Below are 7,156 nucleotides of genomic sequence, written 5' to 3' on the forward strand. Positions count from 1 at the left end.
TGCTATGTGATGTGATATGGCCAGAAGATGTGATGAATGATATATGAGATGTATGAGATTGATCATATTCTTGTATTAGGAGTTATCTTTATTATTTTGCATGACCTGCGTGTCATTGAATAACGCCATGTAATTTACTTTACTTTATTGCTAAACGAGTTAGCCATGTAAGTAGAAGTAATCGTTGGCGTGACGACTTCATGAAGACACAATGATGGAGATCATGATGATGGAGATCATGGTGTCATGCCGGTGACGAAGATGATCATGGTGCCCCGAAGATGGAGATCAAAGGAGCATGATGATATTGGCCATATCATGTCACTATTTGATTGCATGTGATGTTTATCATGTTTATGCATCTTATTTGCTTAGAACGACGGTAGTAAGTAAGATGATCCCTTATAATAATTTCAAGAAAGTGTTCACCCTAACTGTGCACCGTTGCGAAGGTTCGTTGTTTCGAAGCACCACGTGATGATCGGGTGTGATAGATTCTAACGTTCGAATACAACGGGTGTTGACGAGCCTAGCATGTACAGACATGGCCTCGGAACACACGCAATACACTTAGGTTGACTTGACGAGCCTAGCATGTACAGACATGGCCTCGGAACACGGAGGACCGAAAGGTCGAGCATGAGTCGTATAGAAGATACGATCAACATGGAGATGTTCACCGATCTTGACTAGTCCGTCTCACGTGATGATCGGACACGGCCTAGTTAAACTCGGATCATGTTTCACTTAGATGACTAGAGGGATGTCTATCTGAGTGGGAGTTCATTAAATAATTTGATTAGATGAACTCAATTATCATGAACTTAGTCTAAAATCTTTACACTATGTCTTGTAGATCTAATGGCCAACGTTGTCCTCAATTTCAACGCGTTCCTAGAGAAAACCAAGCTGAAAGATGATGGCAGCAACTATACGGACTGGGTCCGGAACCTGAGGCTCATCCTCATAGTAGCCAAGAAAGATTATGTCTTAGAAGCACCGCTAGGTGATGCACCAATCCCACAGAACCAAGACGTTATGAACGCTTGGCAATCACGTGCTGATGATTACTCCCTCGTTCAGTGCGGCATGCTTTACAGCCTAGAACCGGGTCTCCAAAAGCGTTTTGAGAAACATGGAGCATATGAGATGTTCGAGGAGCTGAAATTAGTTTTTCAAGCTCGGGTCGAGAGATATGATGTCTCCGACAAGTTCTTCAGCTATAAAATGGAGGAGAACAGTTCTGTTAGTGAGCACATACTCAGAATGTCTGGGTTGCACAACCGCTTGACTCAGCTGGGAGTTAATCTCCCGGATGACGCGGTCATTGACAGAATCCTTCAGTCGCTTCCACCAAGCTTCAAGAGCTTTGTGATGAACTACAATATGCAGGGGATGGAAAAGACCATTCCGGAGGTATATTCAATGCTGAAATCAGCAGAGGTAGAGATCAGAAAAGAACATCAAGTGTTAATGGTGAATAAAACCACTAAGTTCAAGAAGGGCAAGGGTAAGAAGAACTTCAAGAAGGACGACAAGGGAGTTGCCGCGCCTGGTAAACCAGTTACTGGGAAGAAGTCAAAGAATGGACCCAAGCCCGAGACTGAGTGCTTTTATTGCAAGGGAAGTGGTCACTGGAAGCGGAACTGCCCCAAATACTTAGCGGACAAGAAGAAGGCCGGCAACACCAAAGGTATATGTGATATACATGTAATTGATGTGTACCTTACCAGTACTCGTAGTAGCTCCTGGGTATTTGATACCGGTGCGGTTGCTCATATTTGTAACTCAAAACAGGAACTACGGAATAAACGGAGACTGGCAAAGGACGAGGTGACGATGCGCGTCGGGAATGGTTCCAAGGTCGATGTGATCGCCGTCGGCACGCTACCTCTGCATCTACCCACGGGATTAGTTTTAAACCTCAATAATTGTTATTTAGTGCCAGCTTTGAGCATGAACATTGTATCTGGATCTCGTTTAATCCGAGATGGCTACTCATTTAAATCCGAGAATAATGGTTGTTCTATTTATTTGAGAGATATGTTTTATGGTCATGCCCCGCTGGTCAATGGTTTATTTTTGATGAATCTCGAACGTGATGTTACACATGTTCATAGTATGAATACCAAAAGATGTAAAGTTGATAACGATAGTCCCACATACTTGTGGCACTGCCGCCTTGGTCACATTGGTGTCAAGCGCATGAAGAAACTCCATGCAGATGGACTTTTGGAGTCTCTTGATTACGAATCATTTGACACGTGCGAACCATGCCCATGGGTAAGATGACCAAGACTCCGTTCTCCGGAACAATGGAGCGAGCAACCAACTTATTGGAAATCATACATACCGATGTGTGCGGTCCAATGAGTGTTGAGGCTCGCGGAGGATATCGTTATGTTCTCACTCTTACTGATGACTTAAGTAGATATGGGTATGTCTACCTAATGAAACACAAGTCTGAAACCTTTGAAAAGTTCAAGGAATTTCAGAGTGAGGTTGAGAATCAACGTGACAGGAAAATAAAATTCTTACGATCAGATCGTGGTGGAGAATATTTAAGTCACGAGTTTGGTGCACACTTAAGGAAATGTGGAATAGTTTCACAACTCACGCCGCCTGGAACACCTCAGAGAAATGGTGTGTCCGAACGTCGTAATCGCACTCTATTGGATATGGTGCGATCTATGATGTCTCTTGCCGATTTACCGCTCTCATTTTGGGGTTATGCTTTAGAGACTGCCGCATTCACTTTAAATAGGGCTCCGTCGAAATCCGTTGAGACGACACCGTATGAATTATGGTTTGGGAAGAAACCTAAGCTGTCGTTTCTAAAAGTTTGGGGATGCGATGCTTATGTCAAGAAACTTCAACCTGAAAAGCTCGAACCCAAATCGGAAAAATGCGTCTTCATAGGATACCCTAAGGAAACTATTGGGTATACCTTCTACCTCAGATCCGAAGGCAAGATCTTCGTTGCCAAGAACGGGTCCTTTCTGGAGAAGGAGTTTCTCTCGAAAGAATTGAGTGGGAGGAAAGTGGAACTTGATGAGGTGATAGTCACCCCTTCCGAACCGGAAAGTAGCGCAGCGCGGGAAAATGTTCCTGTGGTGCCTACACCGACCGGGGAGGAAGTTAATGATAATGATCATGAAGCTTCGGATCAAGTCACTGAACTTCGTAGGTCCACAAGGACACGTTCCGCACCAGAGTGGTACGGCAACCCTGTCCTGGAAATCATGTTGTTAGACAACGGTGAACCTTCGAACTATGAAGAAGCGATGGCGGGCCCGGATTCCGACAAATGGCTAGAAGCCATGAAATCCGAGATAGAATCCATGTATGAAAACAAAGTATGGACTTTGACTGACTTGCCCGATGATCGGCGAGCCATAGAAAACAAATGGATCTTTAAGAAGAAGACGGACGCAGATGGTAATGTGACCATCTACAAAGCTCGACTTGTCGCTAAGGGTTATCGACAAGTTCAAGGGGTTGACTACGATGAGACTTTCTCACCCGTAGCGAAGCTGAAGTCCGTCCAAATCATGTTAGCAATTGCCGCATACTATGATTATGAGATATGGCAGATGGACGTCAAAACGGCATTCCTTAATGGCTTCCTTAAGGAAGAATTGTATATGATGCAGCCGGAAGGTTTTGTCGATCCTAAGAATGCTAACAAAGTATGCAAGCTCCAGCGCTCAATCTATGGGCTGGTGCAAGCATCTCGGAGTTGGAACATTCGCTTTGATGAGATGATCAAAGCGTTTGGGTTTACACAGACTTATGGAGAAGCCTGTGTTTACAAGAAAGTGAGTGGGAGCTCTGTAGCATTTCTCTTATTATATGTGGATGACATATTATTGATGGGAAATGATATAGAATTCTTGGAAAGTATTAAGGCCTATTTGAATAAGTGTTTTTCAATGAAGGACCTTGGAGAAGCTGCTTATATATTAGGCATCAAGATCTATAGAGATAAATCAAGACGCCTCATTGGTCTTTCACAGAGTACATACCTTGACAAGATATTGAAGAAGTTCAGTATGGATCAGTCCAAGAAGGGGTTCTTGCCTGTATTGCAAGGTGTGCAATTGAGCACGGCTCAATGCCCGACCACGGCAGAAGATATAGAAAAGATGAGTGTCATCCCCTATGCCTCGGCCATAGGGTCTATTATGTATGCCATGCTGTGTACCAGACCTGATGTAAACCTTGCCGTAAGTTTGGTAGGAAGATACCAAAGTAATCCCGGCATGGAACACTGGACAGCGGTCAAGAATATCCTGAAGTACCTGAAGAGGACTAAGGATATGTTTCTCGTTTATGGAGGTGACGAAGAGCTCGTCGTAAAGGGTTACGTCGACGCTAGCTTCGACACAGATCTGGATGACTCGAAGTCACAAACCGGATACGTGTATATTTTGATGGAGGAGCAGTAAGCTGGTGCAGTTGCAAGCAAAGCGTCGTGGCGGGATCTACATGTGAAGCGGAGTACATGGCAGCCTCGGAGGCAGCGCAGGAAGCTGTCTGGATGAAGGAGTTCATTACCGACCTAGGGGTGATTCCCAATGCGTCGGGCCCGATGACTCTCTTCTGTGACAACACTGGAGCCATTGCCCTTGCGAAGGAGCCCAGGTTTCACAGGAAGACCAGGCATATCAAGCGTCGCTTCAACTCCATTCGTGAAAGTGTTCAAAATGGAGACATAGATATTTGTAAAGTACATCCGGACCTGAATGTAGCAGATCCATTGACTAAACCTCTCCCTAGGGCAAAACATGATCAACACCAGGACGCAATGGGTGTTCGATTCATCACAATGTAACTAGATTATTGACTCTAGTGCAAGTGGGAGACTGTTGGAAATATGCCCTAGAGGCAATAATAAATGGTTATTATTATATTTCTTTGTTCATGGTAATTGTCTATTGTTCATGCTATAATTGTATTGTCCGGAAATCGTAATACATGTGTGAATACATAGACCACAATGTGTCCCTAGTAAGCCTCTAGTTGACTAGCTCGTTGATCAACAGATAGTCATGGTTTCCTGACTATGGACATTGGATGTCATTGATAATGGGATTACATCATTAGGAGAATGATGTGATGGACAGGACCCAATCCTAAGCATAGCATAAAAGATCGTGTAGTTTCGTTTGCTAGAGCTTTTCCAATGTCAAGTATCTTTTCCTTAGACCATGAGATCGTGCAACTCCCGGATACCGTAGGAGTGCTTTGGGTGTGCCAAACGTCACAACGTAACTGGGTGACTATAAAGGTGCACTACTGGTATCTCCGAAAGTGTCTGTTGGGTTGGCACGGATCGAGACTGGGATTTGTCACTCCGTGTGACGGAGAGGTATCTCTGGGCCCACTCGGTAATGCATCATCATAATGAGCTCTATGTGACTAAGGCGTTAGTCACGGATCATGCATTGCGGTACGAGTAAAGAGACTTGCCGGTAACGAGATTGAACAAGGTATTGGGATACCGACGATCGAATCTCGGGCAAGTAACATACCGATTGACAAAGGGAATTGCATACGGGATTGATTGAATCCTCGACACCGTGGTTCATCCGATGAGATCATCGTGGAACATGTGGGAGCCAACATGGGTATCCAGATCCCGCTGTTGGTTATTGACCGGAGAGGCGTCTCGGTCATGTCTGCATGTCTCCCGAACCCGTAGGGTCTACACACTTAAGGTTCGGTGACGCTAGGGTTGTAGAGATATGTGTATGTGGAAACCCGAAAGTTGTTCGGAGTCCCGGATGAGATCCCGGATGTCACGAGAGGTTCCGGAATGGTCCGGAGGTGAAGAATTATATATAGGAAGTCAAGTTTCGGCCACCGGGAAAGTTTCGGGGGTTACCGGTATTGTACCGGGACCACCGGAAGGGTCCCAGGGGTCCACCGGGTGGGGCCACCTATCCCGGAGGGCCCCGTGGGCTGAAGTGGGAAGGGAGCCAGCCCCTAGTGGGCTGGGCGCCCCCCATGGGCCTTTCCCCCTGTGCCTAGGGTTGCAAACCCTAGGGTGGGGGGGTTTCCCACTTGCCTTGGGGGGCAAGGCACCCCCCTGGCCGCCGCCCCTTGCCCTAGATGGGATTTGGCCGCCGCCCCCCTCCCAGGGGGCCTATATAAAGGGGGTAGGGAGGGCAGAACCTACAGCCTTGGGCGCCTCCCTCTCCCCTGTTACACCTCTCCGTCTCGCAGAAGCTCGGCGAAGCCCTGCCGAGACCCGCTACATCCACCACCACGCCGTCGTGCTGCTGGATCTCCATCAACCTCTCCCTCCCCCTTGCTGGATCAAGAAGGAGGAGACGTCGCTGCACCGTACGTGTGTTGAACGCGGAGGTGCCGTCCGTTCGGCACTCGGTCATCGGTGATTTGGATCACGGCGAGTACGACTCCGTCATCCACGTTCATTGGAACGCTTCCGCTCGCGATCTACAAGGGTATGTAGATGCACTCCTTTCCCCTCGTTGCTAGCAGACTCCATAGATGCATCTTGGTGAGCGTAGGAAAATTTTAAAATTATGCTACGATTCCCAACAAAATATTCGTTGCTAAGAATGGATCCTTTCTAGGGAAGGAGTTTCTCTCGAAAGAAGTGAGTGGGAGGAAAGTAGAACTTGATGAGGTAATTGTACCTTCTCCCGAATTGGAAAGTAGTTCATCACGGAAATTAGTTCCAGTGATTCCTACACCAATTAGTGAGGAAGTTAATGATGATGATCATGAAACTTCAGATCAAGTTACTACTGAACCTCGTAGGTTAACCAGTGTACGGACCGCATGTAATCCTATTCTGGAGGTCATGTTACTTGACCACGACGAACCTACGAACTATGAGGAAGCGATGATGAGCCCAGATTCCGCGAAATGGCTTGAGGCCATGAAATCTGAGATGGGAGCCATGTATGAGAACAAAGTGTGGACTTTGGTTGACTTGCTCGATGATCGGCAAGCCATAGAGAATAAATGGATCTTCCAGAAGAAGACTGACACTGACGGTAATGTCACTGTCTACAAAGCTCGACTTGTTGCGAATGGTTTTCGACAAGTTCAAGGAGTTGACTACGATGAGACCTTCTCACCCGTAGCGATGCTTAAGTCTGTCCGAATCATGTTAGCAATTGCC

This window comes from Aegilops tauschii, chromosome 5 (genome assembly GCF_002575655.3).
Source record: "Aegilops tauschii subsp. strangulata cultivar AL8/78 chromosome 5, Aet v6.0, whole genome shotgun sequence".
Lineage (NCBI taxonomy): Eukaryota > Viridiplantae > Streptophyta > Magnoliopsida > Poales > Poaceae > Aegilops > Aegilops tauschii.